Source organism: Hemitrygon akajei, chromosome 23 (assembly GCF_048418815.1).
Source record: "Hemitrygon akajei chromosome 23, sHemAka1.3, whole genome shotgun sequence".
Classification (NCBI taxonomy): Eukaryota; Metazoa; Chordata; class Chondrichthyes; order Myliobatiformes; family Dasyatidae; genus Hemitrygon; species Hemitrygon akajei.
Window position 1 is genome coordinate 30971459 of NC_133146.1, and position 13638 is coordinate 30985096.

At 40.1% G+C, this 13638-nt stretch overlaps 1 protein-coding gene across 2 annotated transcripts in view; it reads left to right on the forward strand.

Annotated features, from left to right (window-relative positions):
* Positions 1-13638, forward strand: part of pcdh15b (protocadherin-related 15b) — a 1734278-nt gene that overhangs the window by 1142138 nt on the left and 578502 nt on the right. The gene's annotated exons all lie outside the window — the stretch shown is intronic.

Sequence of the window (13638 nt, forward strand, 5' to 3'; positions counted from 1 at the left end):
GAGTTCCCCAGTACTTTATGTGTAATTTTTCCTTTGCACTTTTCCACTTATTTTGTAATTTATGGTAATGTTATATCTTTGCACTGCAGTGTACTGTCACAAAACAGCAAATTTCATATAAGACCCTGATGATAAAACTGATTCTGATTCAAGCAGAGGACCCAAATCTATTTAGTAATTTCTAACATTGTTGACCATTAATGCTAATGAAATTGAGGGACATTAACAATTCAAATCTGCTTTGGATTACTGTGAACAGATGTAGTAATTAAATTGTCCATGTTTTTAGATCAATTTTAATTGTGGATTCTGTGAAAATACTTCACTTTGCAATAAAATGTTCAGACCATGATGACTGGTAATGTCATCGGTTTCTGTTATGCAGGACCTCCACTTAAAAAACAATTTGGATTTTCAAAAGTTCAAAGGTTCAAAGGTCCAATTTACTGTCAAAGAAATGTATACAATATACATCCTGAATTGCTTTTTCTTCTCAAAACATCCATGAAAACAGAGAAGTGCCCCAAAGAATGAATGACAGTTAAACGTGAGAACCCCAAAGTCCCCTCAGCTCTCCACCTTCCGTGCGTAAGCGACAGCAAGGCAACGATACCCCCTCCCATCCCTGGCAAAAATGCATACCGCCTACTAGCACAAGCATGAGCTTGGAGATAGCAAAGACACAGACCTTGCAGTTACACCAAAGACTATCGCATTTTACAAACCGCAGGTTCTCTCTCTCCCTAATAAGGGAGAGGGAGGTGTCCCCCATTTTCACAGCAAGTGGGAGACATAACAACAACCTGCTTGTTTACGATGTTAAAAAGTCCATTTTGTTGCTTTTTATGAGCTCTGTGCCTGAAGATTGCAAAGATCTCGGGTGTTCGGGCCCACAGCGAAAGATTTTCCGGCCTCCTAGACGACTCATGAGTCTCCTGCCGTGACACCAACCCTTGATCCACCCGTCTCCAGAGCCTCAAGATCTTCCAAACACTAGGCCGACTCTTAGGCCGAACCCTTGGCGTGCCGAACAACAACGACCGGTCCTGAAACCCCAAGAACGGGTCCCATTCCCACAAAGAACTGAAATCTGCATGTAACTCCAGATCGGGGTCTTCAAAAGAATCCTGAAAAGGATAAATGAAGATATTAAAGATGGAAATTGAGCTGTTTCCAAAGATGCAAGCAAAGGAGTCGCCGTTTAATGCCATCTTAACTCCACCTCCACTAAAATTTTCTACTTCACTGCTGCTGTTCAGCAAAAATATTTCTCTCCTGATCTATGATATCCTATCCATAATATTCAGTGAATCATAGGCAGGAGATGTGAAACTAGTGTTTCCACTTCAACAATAGCAGAAAAAAACCGAAAAAAGTTTATGTTAAATCTATAAATGAAAATAAATTAGGACCTCAAGGGACATATCTGCAATAGAATTGTTAAAATTTGATCTGCCAAATTTCCTGTAAGCTCAGTTACAAACATTTGTTCTTGATCTTAATCTCTCCAGTTTTGCCCATGCTGTCCTCTTGGTTTGAACTTCATGTTACTTAAAATGATGAAAAAATACAATTTTCATTATTTCAACTTTACTACCTTCTCAATAACATTTTCTATAACATTGTTGACCATGTTTACTAATGAAATTGAGAGGCATTAACAATTCCAAATATGTCCACCATGGACAGATGTGGCCGCTATCTTGTCCATGCTTGGCTCTCAGTACCTGTAGTATTTTTCTGGATTGTAGGAAAATTCAGTACAAATTATTTGACCTTCAGCTGTTAGCATATGTAGCATGCACTATTTTATGATTATCATTATTGCATTCCTTACTTAATCTAGCATTGTTTAGGGGAATGTAACAACCTACATTGTGGTATGCAAGTAAAATGCATATTGCAAAGCAGATACGCAGTTTCTTTGTGTTGTTGCAGTTTTCTTTGGAAAGCAAATTAAGCTGAAAATCTTTGACAATGATCACTCTTATATAAACCACAGTCTTCCCTGTTCTATCTATTAATATAAACAGGTAAATTGATTACCACCACTGTGCAGACTAGTGATTTTATCTGTAAATGAGAACAAACAATAATTCCTTATTCTGTATTGAAGTGTCTTTATTTGAGGTTGAGATATAACAGTAATCTCAATGTAAAGGCTATCACTAGCATACCCTTCACTTTCTTTGTACCTTGCCCTGCTACAAGTTAAACTCAATGTGCTCTATACCCCAAGGTTTGGTCTGCCAGTGACTCCTTAGTTACAACTCTGAGAGAATAAACCATCACTCAGATGACTGCAGTGCATTTGCCAACATCTGATGGTGAATGATCAGTTCACGCTTTCTCTGTGCCTGACTGTGGGCCTTGCCAAAACTGTTGCGATTAAGCGTGTGAAAGGTCTTGCTTTAAGGTAAAAACCCACAGCCACAAGTCGTGGAGGTTGCAAAATTTAACCTAACACTCTTCCTACACTCCTTTCCTGCTGGTGTGAACAAACAGTAATTAAACTCTCTTCTCCTTTACTGCTGGGTTGGTGCCTGTCCAGCTGATTGATGCAATTTTGATCATTACAAAAGGTACATGTTAGTTGAGGAAATAATAGCATTTAAATTCAGATTTACGTGTATTTGTCACATGTATATTGAAATGTTCAGTAAAGTTCATCATTTGTTTAAACTAACACACGAAGGATATCCTGGGGGGAAGCCTGCAATCGTTAGCACATATTCCAGCACCAACATAGCATGTCCACTGTGCTCAGCAGAAGAAAACAGAACACAGCAAAGCAACAAGATAAAAACAAGCCCTGTTCCTTCCTACCAAAGTTCAAAGTGGTTCGGCTTTACCCACGATGGACTGAGCTGTATCTACTACTTTAGTAGGCTTTTCATTTCCTGGGCATTGGTGTTTCCATAGCAAACTGTGATGCAACCAATCAATACACTTCCTACCACACATCTAAAGAAGTTTGTTAAAGGATTAGATACCATACTGAATCTTTGCAAACTTCTAAGGAAGTCGAGGCACTGCCATGCTTTCTTCATGATGGCACTAACGTTCAGGACCCAGGACAGATCCTCAGAAATGATACCACTGAGAAATTTAAAGTTGCTTATCATTTCCACCTCTGATCCCCTGATGAGAGCACGTGGACCTTTGATTACCTCCTTCTGAAGTCAATAATCTGTTTGTAGTTGTTAGTGTAGCAGCACTTAGCCGGATTTTCAATCTCCCTCTTTTATGACGATTTGTCACCGCCGTTGATTCAGCTAATGACAGCAAACTTAAATGTGTTATTGGAGCTGTGCTTAGCATCACAGTGATAAGCAAGTAGAGTGGGGGGGCTAAGCACACAACCTTGTGGTGCACCTGTGCTGATGGGGATTGTGGAGGAGAAACTTATACCAATCGAAACTCACTGGGGTCTGAAAGAGAGGAAATCGAAGATCCAATTGCACAAGGAGGTATTGAGGACAGGATCTAGATGTTTATTCATTAGTTCTGAGGGAGTGATGGTATTGAATGCCAAATTATAATTGATGAAGAGCACCCTGATGTAAGACATCTTCACTGTGCAGATATTCCAGGGTTGAATGAAGAGCTAATGAAATGGCATTGCTGTGGACCTGTTGTGATGGTAGGCAAATTGGAGTGGATCCAAGTCGTTTCTCAGGCAGGAGTTGATATGTTTCAGCACCAACCTCTCAAAGCACTTCATAGCACTGCACGTAAGTGCTACTAGTCACTGAGGCATGTTCTTCATAGGCACCAATATAATTGAAGCTTGCTTGAAGCAGTTGTGTATCTCAGACTGCCAAAACAAGAGGTTAAAGATATCAGTGAACACTCCAGCCTGTTGATCAGCACAGGTATTTAATACTCAGCCAGGTACCCAATCTGGTCTGGATGCTTTCCATGGTTTCACCCTCCTGAAGGATGCTCTCACGTCAGCTTCAGAGACTAAAATCATAGGGTCATCAGAGACTGTGGGAGTTCATGAGGATTTTTCCATGTTTTTACAGTTAAACTGAACACGGAAGGCATTGAACTCATCTGGGAGCAAAACCTTGTTGTCACCTATGTCGCTTGGTTTAACTTTGTAGAAGGTGATAACGTGTAACTCCTGCCACAGCTGTCTAGGATCCTTCCATGATTCAAGTTTGGTTCAGAATTGACACTACACAAATGAGATGGCTTTCTGGAGATCATATCTGGATTGCTTGTATCTTACTTGGTCACCAGACTTGAATGCCACTGACCCTCGGCAGATTGTGAATCTCATGGTTCATCCAGAGCTTCTGGTTGGGGAAGACTCTGAAGGACTTTGTGGGGACACACTCATCTACACTGTCTTTATAAAGTCTGTGACAACTGTGGTGTTTTTATTCAAATCCTCTTATGGCTCCTTAAAAGTGGGCCACTCCATGAACTTAAAACAATTCTGTAGCTGCTCCTCTGCCTCACACAACCACCTCTTTATTTCTCCTTATCTCTGGAGCCTTGCGCTTTAACCTCTGCTTATAACAGGTAGGAGAAAGACAGCCAAGTAATCAGATTTCCCAAAATACAGTCTGGGCATGGAACAGTAGGCATTCTTAATCATAATAAAGCAGTGGTCAAGTGTGTTGGGACCTCTGGTGCTGCAGATTATTTGTTAATGATAATTGGGCAGAGATTTCTTCAAACAAGCTCAGTAGAAGTCCCCGATAATGATTTGAAAGGCGTTGGGCTAGGCTGTTTCTTGCTTGCTGATGGCAGCATTCAATACCTCAAGTGCCTGCATGAAATCAGCCTTTGGGAGTGAATAAACAGCAGTCAGGGTCATTAAGGAGAACTCTCTTGGTAAGTGACACTGCCACTTAATCGCTAAATGCTGCAGGCCATGGAAACAGCAGTGTGACAAGACTACGTCTGAGTACCACAACCACCATAATACACAGACCACCATCTTTTGCCTTCTCCGAATCAGCAGTCTGGTCAAATCTGTGTATTGAGAAGCAGTCAGGTCTTACCGACGTATCTAGCATATCCAGACTGAGCCAGGCCTCCCTGAAATGCAGAACACAGCAATTTCTCATTTCCCTCCGATACAGCATTCTTGCCCTTAGGTCCTCAGTCTTATTCTCCGGTGATTCTGCATTGCTAACAAGAAGCCGGGTAGAGGATGTTTCCTTCCTCTGCATTTCAGTCTAGCTTGCAGTCCTCCACTCCTCGCTCTCCAATGACCTTGGCAATGTTCCTTCATCCATATAAAGGTGCCATGCCTGCATGCTTGAGTATTAAGTCCACTGTGTCCTTCAGAAAATAGTGAAATTGCTAGTTCTTCAAGACAGTTCAAAAGTACATTACTTAAAGGGAAATTACGGGCTGCAAATTGCAATGCAAATAATTCATCAAACCAAACACACATTCAGCCCTCTAACCACAGTACTGGCCATCTTCTTCAGTTTCCAGCCTCAAGTAGAGTCATGGAATTGCAGACACTGTGACTCTACTTTCCCAGTAAACTTACAGAGTTTCAAAGTCCCACGCTCTGGCCATCAGACCTCAACTGGACTTCCAATCGACCTTCGGGCTTCAATCCAGATCTCCGAACATCCTTTGAGCTTCATCCATCTGTTAAAACAAGCCAAAACAACTAATAACTCCTGTGTATCAGCACTTGTGAAAGCTTTATAGGATTGGATTCAAATTTATAGCCTGCATTTTGGGACATCTTTTTGAAGGGTATTTATTTATTTGTTTTAACTAATACTCCAAGCAGCCATATTGAGAAGGCTATTCTGTTGTTCATCCCACTACCTGCATTCAGTCTTATAGAAATTTATTTCTTCCTAAGTAAAAACTACAAATTTTCAGCCAATTCCTTGAATATATCACAAGCTGCACTGTACTGACAATGGCTTCTTGTTGCATTAATCTAGGAGCAGTGAGCTATTTAATCTAGGAACAGTGAGTTTGTCCTTACGCAAAGCTCCAAATGACACTGCTTTTCCATTGATTAGTTAAGGCTGTTTGAAGGAAACTACGCATCACTTGCTATTTGCAATGCCTGTATGTAACAGCAAAATATGTGTGTGTCTGTATATGTTTTTTTTAAGTGATAGTTAATGTGCAGGAGCTAGAAACAATCTCACTCTGAGCCTGGGGTTGCTGTTAAAGCCAAGAATGACAACACTTCATCCGTGAGTCTGTTGATGTCATTACTGTATCCGGTGTGGCCTGCAGTATATCGGTGACACCCAACGTAGATTGGGAGAACGCTTTGCCAAGCACCTATGCTCCATCCACTAGGAAAAACGGGATCTCCCAGTGGCCACACATTTCAAATCTAGTTCCCTTTCCTATTCCGACACATCAGTCCATGGCCTCCTCCACTGCCGCAATGAGGCCACACTTAGATTGGAGGAGCAGGACCTTATATTCCGCATGGGTGGCCTCCAACTTGATGGCATGAATGTCGATCTCTCAGATTTCCGGTAATTGCCCCCCCCCCCCCCCCCCACTTTCCTTCACCATTCCCTATTCCCATTTCCATCTCTTATCTTATCTCCTTTCCTGCCCATTACATCCCTCTGGTGCTCCTTTCTCTTTCCTTTCTTCTATTCCCTTCTGTCCACTCCTGTCAAATTTTCCCTTCTGCAGCCCTTTATCTCTTTCTCCAATCGACTTCCCAGCTCTTTACTTCACCCCTTCCCCTCTCCCAGTTTCACCAATTACCTACCACCTTGTACTCCTTCCTCCCCTCCCCCCTCCCCACCTTCTTACTCTGACTTCTAATCTTCTTTTTCCAGTCCCACTGAAAGGTCTTGGCCCTGTTTACTGCTTTCTACAGATGCTGCCTAGCTTGCTAAATTCCTCCAGCACTTTGTGTGTATTACTTTGATTTCCAGCATCTGCAGAGCTTCTCTTGTTAATGAAAAGTTTAACTCCTAAAGCAAATACCAGATTCCCCATATATTGAAGAATAGTTATCATAGAAGACCTATTGCTGAAACAAAATTAACACACAAAACTGAACAAAGAGTAAGTACTAATATTTCATTTATTTGAAACAATGAAAGACTCTGCTGTCAGCCACAACTATGTGCTTAATAAATTATCTTTGGCATGGGTAATGGTAATGGTCTTCAATATTAGTCAGGAATACAAATGAGACTAAATTGTTATTGATTATTCTTCCCATATGCCACTGAGTTTGGCTTCATATGCAAACTATGTAATTATCATCTGTTTTTATTCATTTTTATTCTGTGATGTCTGTTGTAATCTACAATTATGTATGTGATTACTGTCAAAAACATCAGTTTCAGTACAACAGTACTTTCTGTCTAAAGAGCAGAATAAATTTACAGTGCCTGTAAAAGCGTTCACCTCCCTTGAAAGTTTTCATGTTCTATTGTTTTACAACAGTGGATCATAGTGGATTTAATTTGGCTTTCTTTTTTGACACTGATCAACAGAAAAGACTTCTTGAATTGACCTTATTACTTACACCCTTCACATACATAAGGAGTAAAAATCTTTGCGTAACGTCTCCGTCTAAATGTACAATGTTCAATTTATAATAATTTGTAATAAATAATATGTTCAACAGGATAGAAAAACAATGGTATCAGCATGAATTAATCAGTCTGGTGGCCTGGTGGAAGAAGCTGTCCTGGAGCCTGTTGGCCCTGGCTTTTATGCTGCAGTACCGTTTACCAGATGGTAACAGCTGCAAGGGTTTGCGGTTGGGGTGACTTGAGTCCCCAAAGATCCTTCAGGCCCCTTTTAACACACTTATCTCCGTGAATGTCCTGAATAGTGGAAGTTTGCATCTTCAGATGCACTGGGCTGTCTGCACCACTCGCTGCAGAGTCATGCAATTTTGTGTCAAACTGAAAACAGATCTCTGCAAAGTGATCTAAATCAATTACAAGTATAAACACACAAAATAATTGATTGCATAAGTATTCACATCCTTCAAGTCAGTATTTAGTAGATATACCTTTGCAGCAATTACAGCCTTGAGTCTGTGTGGATAGGTCTCCATCAGTTTACACATCTGGACACTGCAATTTTCTCCATTCTTCTTTAAAAAATGCTTAAACTGTCAGATTGCATGGGGATTGTGAGTGAACAGCCCTTTTCAAGTCCGGCCACAAATTCTCATTTGGATTGAAGTCTGGACTCTGATTTGGCCACTCCAGGACATTAACTTAGTTATTTTTAAGCCATTCCTGCGTAACTTTGGCTTTATGCTTGGGGTCGTTGTCTTGCTGGAAAACAAATCTTCTCCCAAGTCACAGTTCTCTTGCAAACTCTGGTTTTCCTCCATGAACTCCCTGTATTACCTTTTGCCTTCACAAGTCTTCCAGTGTCTGGTGTAGTGAAGCATCCTCACAGTATAATGAAGCCACTACCATGCTTCATGGTGCATTTTTAATGCTGTGTAATATAGTATTTAGTCTACTAGCCAAAACGCTCGCCATTTTAGTTTCATCAGACCATAGAAGCTTCTTCCAGCTGACTTCAGAGTCTCCTACATGCCTTCTAACAATTTCTAGCTCAGCTTTCATGTGAGATTTTTTCAACGGTGGCTTTCTGTTTGCCACTCTCCAATAAAGCTGTGACTGGTGAAGCACCTGGGCAACAGTTGTTGTATGTACAGTCTCTCCCATCTCAGCCACTGAAGCTTGCAACTCCTCCTGAGTTGTCATAGATCTCTTGGTGTACTCCCTCACTAGTCCCCTTCCTGCACGATCACTTAGTTTTTGAGGATGGCCTACTCTAGGCAGATTTACAGCTGTGCCATATTCTTTTCATTTCTTGACAATTGACTTAACTGTACTCCAGGGAATATTCAGTGACTTGGAAATTTTCTTGTATCCATCTCCTGACTTGTGCTTTTCAATAACCTTTTCACTGAGTTCCTGGGAATTTTCTTTTGTCTTCTTGGTGTAGTTTTTGCAAGAACACTAACTCACCAGCAGTTGGACCTTCCAGAAATATTTTTACTACAATCAATTCAATCACCTTGACTGCAACTGGTAGTCTCCAGTTAACTAATTATGTGGCTTCTAAAACCAATTGGCTGCACCAGTGATGATTTGGTGTATCATATTAAAGGTGCTGAATATTTATGCAATCAATTATTTTGTGTTTATATTTGTAATTAATTTAGATCACTCTGTGGAGATTTGTTTTCACTTTGACATGAAAGAGTCTTTTTCTGCTGATCAGTGTCAAAAAATCCATTGTGATTCAATGTTGTAAAACAATAAAACATGAAAACTTCCAAGGAGTTGAATACTTTGTAAAGACACTGCATGTTAGACACATTGTACATATTTTTATAGGTTTTTGTTTGGTGAAGAAACTGGGATTACACTTGTGTGAAATATCATCAAAAATAGAAGATTTCAGTTTCACTAAGTTAAGGCAAAGTATTTTAGTTAGTACTCCAGCATTTTTATTCCAGATTTCTGGAATTCCTGCAACATACCTTTGGTAATTTCTGCATTTCCTCTCCTCGGTACTTCATTGTTTTGTCATTTCAACTTGCATTTGCTGTATCACAGATTGCTATTTTGAAAACACCTTCTTTCCCAGTTCTAACGAAAGGTCATTTGCCTGAAATGTTAATCCTCTTCCCCTGAGGTGCCAAACATTTCCACTATTTTTTGTTTCTCTTTGAGGATAGTATATCATTAACTGGACTGTGAAGAATATCTATCTGTATTGTTCTTGCCTCCACTTAACAGTTTCATAGATAACTGCAGACAAGTTGTTTTCCAAATGCTAGAGATGAACTTAGAACTCAGTTGCCTATCCAGTTGACCCTCTGGTCTGCTGCTGAACTCACCACTAAGTCAAACCGTGATAAACTGTTGAGGGGCCAGATGCAAACTACATCCAATTCTTTATCTTTGTAATGTCCATTGCTTTGCCTATCCGGAGTAAAAAAGAGCAGTTATGATTCATGTTCATTTTTACTTTATTTAAATATTTTTTAATGAATTTCTAGTACAGGGGTAGGCAACATACAGACCATGGGCCAGATCCGGCCCGCGAGCGATTTTTCCTTATTCTGAGAGTTTCACGCGACCACACTGATGGACGTGCATGGCGTCTTGTTACATTGGCCCCAGGTTCTGTTTTGTTCCAAACCAAACGCTGGTATATACGAATGACGGGAAGGCAGACTACCTTATTAATATGTATTAGATACAATCCGTGCACGCACAGGTTTTCAGATAGGATCGTTCAAATTTCTAAACAGAAACAGCGTCATTGTGTTTTAACAAGAAATCCACGCTAAATATCCAGATATTTACATGTGCTACGATACTTGTTGAATAACTCACGTTTCGAAATAAAATCGAAGAAAAAAATTCCAATGACAATGAATGCAAAACGCAGGATGGTAGACACTTGAGTGCTGAAATTTCCAAGGCACTTGGACACTAGATTACTTCTTCATCGAGCAAGCTGGGAAACCAGCTGTGAAGAAGGTGGCAAATATCAGGCGACATTACGAGACCATAGTGGAAATTTTAACAAGTTTACTGAGCAAGCAAGGAAAGATGAAGTTGAGTGAATGAAGGCTAGTTTCGGAAAACAAACATCATTTTTTGCTAAGAAAAGCAGTGAAAATGAAGGAAATACTCATGCCAGCTACGAAGTCTCAAAATATATTGCAGAAAAGATTAAGCCTTTTACAGATGGAGAGTTTGTCAAAGAATGTGGACCATGCAAAAAAGATGGCATCATTGTTTGGCAGCACTTATCTGTGTGAGCAATTATCTTGAAAAATGAAGCACACCAAGAACCATTTGAGAACAAGATGGATTGATGCCCATCTGGGTAACGTCTTGCTCTTGGCATCAGCAAATCTGGCACCCAATATTGAGAAGCTTTCAAGCAACAAACAGCATCAAGTTTCACATTGATTTATCGACTGTATGCATTAAAATTTTCTTTTTTATTATACTTAATTTACCACTATTCAATGCACCATGTTCATACATTTTATGTTTAAAGATTCTTTGTATCCTTTTAATAGATTCAAAAGATGCCTTGATTGAACTAAATTGCAACTAAGTTCTTTGATTACTAATTGGCATCCTTGGTTAAGCACAAATGATTTTCTAGCATGTGTTATTCATTAATTTGAGGCAAAACATAACTAGAAACATCTAAATGGATAATTCCCATATTTCAAGTTTTTTACGGCATTTATCTGGCCCACCGTCCGCTCATTAATACGCGATCCAGCCCACAGAGGCAAAAAGTTTGCCAACCCCTGTTCTAGAACTTTAGAATGCCTTCAATTGATACTTTATTCAGTGTTTGCTTTTTTAATTTGTCATCTTTTACAATTATTGGAGCAAATTGGAAGGAATTCAAAGACACTAGTGGCGGTAACTGGTTATCAATGTATTTCAGGGATAGAATCTTGGGATCTGTTGCTTGAAGCCCATTTGTCTTTCACCATATGGGATGGTCATAGAATCCAGGTCGAATGAATCTGTGAAGCCACTATAAATCCTGGCCATGGGAGCAGTGAAGTAGGCAAATGTGGGTATTAATCTGGATTATCAGTCCCCAATGTAATGTCTAGATCAATATTGAGGGTACAGTGATAATGCTGTGGTTAACATACTAGACTGGCAATCTAAAGGCCAGAGACACACATTCAGAACCCACCATCACACCTCTTGAATTTTATAGGACTTATTTTAAAAAAACTAGTCATTAGTAGTAATGATTGTGAGACTATTTACAGCTACAACCCTATACTTAAGTTTGCTGACACTACTGCTGATGGCCAAATCAAAGGTGGTGACAAATCAGCATTACAGGAGGGAGACTGAAAATCTGACTGAATGGTGCCACAACTACTCCCCATCATTTAACAACAGCAAAACCAAAGAGCTGACTATCAAATATCAGAGGAAGAAGCCGGGTGTCTATAGGGCAGTGCTGATTAGGGGATTGAAGATGGAGAAGGTCTTTGGCACTGCCATATCAGAGGATCTGTCCTGGGATAGCAAATAAGTGCCATCATGAAGAAGGCATTATGACACATTGACTTTCTTAGAATTTTTCATAGATTTGGCATGTCATCTTTGATGAACTTCTGTAGTTGCAGAGTTGAGAGTATCCTGACTGATTGCATCATGGCCTGGTATGAAAACACCAAGGCCCAGAAACGAACAAGTTTATTTGACATGTGGATACAGCCCAGTCTATCACAGCCAAAGCCTTTGCCACCACAGAGCACATTTACAAGGGCTGCTGCCACAAGAGGCAGCATCCATCATCAAGGATCCCATCATCCAGGCCATTCTCTCTTCTCACTGCTACCATCGGGCATGAGGTACAGGAGCCCTATGTCTCACACTGCCAGGTTCAGGAACAGTTTGTACCCTTCAACCATCAGGCTTCTGAACAGTGTGGATAACTTCACTCAGCTCAACTCTGAACTGATTCCACAACTTAAAGTATCACCTTTAAGGACCCTAGAACTCACATTCTCTGTGTTGTTATATTTTAAAATTTATTTACACATGCACAGTTTGTCCTCTATTGAACATTGGTTATTTGTCAGTCTTTGTTTATGCATATTTTCTCATAAATTCTGCTGTATTTCTTTTTTGTCCTGTAAATGCCTGCAAGAAAGGAGGCATGTATGTACTTCAAAAATAAATTCCCTTTGGCTAATGATGACACAATAACTTATACTGTAGTCACAATCACTAATACACTCTCAGTGGATTCTTGTATTAATCCATCTAGTTCACAAATCCCCTTTGGGGAGGAAATCAACCAATCTGCCATCCTTACTTGGACTGATCTGCACGTGACCCCACAACCACCAATGTGGTTAACTCTTAAATATTTAAGGGCAATAAATAATGGTATTCGCAGAGAAGCCCAGATCCTCAAAGAGAAAGAAATAAAAAATGCAGAACAATATGATTAATACTTTGTATTGAGAAGTGAAATTACACTCAGATAGTTAGCTTTTACAGTAAATCAGGCTGGTGGAACAGATTCACAGGTGTTTCCTTTTGGTGAAGCTGCATTGCACCTTGTATAAGTTCCGCATATTTTTCTTGAATTTTAATGACCAAATTGAACAGGATGTGACCAAATCTCAATGTATCTAAAATACCACTATTCACTTTTCTGTTCTAGCCCCTGGGATAAAGGCCAAACTAGCCTTCCAGGCGGTGGCTAGATGGATAGAGGGGCTTTGCTTTTTATTTATTTAGAGATACAGCACAGTAACCAAACCTTCCAACCCAATGAGTCCATGCCACGTCATAGCAGGACTAATTGTCCTGCTAACCTGTACGTCTTTGGAATGTAGAAGGAAACCCACATGGTCACAGGAAGAACGTCCAAGCTCCTTACAGACAGCGGTGGGAATGGAACCTCGATCACTGGTGTTGACCCGCTATACTCCTGCGCCACCTTTTCTATTGTATAAGACTCTAAAGATACAATGAAGATTAAATCAGGCTTTCAGCAGCATCGATTCAAAGCACAGATAAAACAACATCCATGACAAAAGATAAAATCCTAACAAAGCAGATTGCTGCAGAGGTTTTGTGACCTTGTTTTGAACCCAACTGAATATTT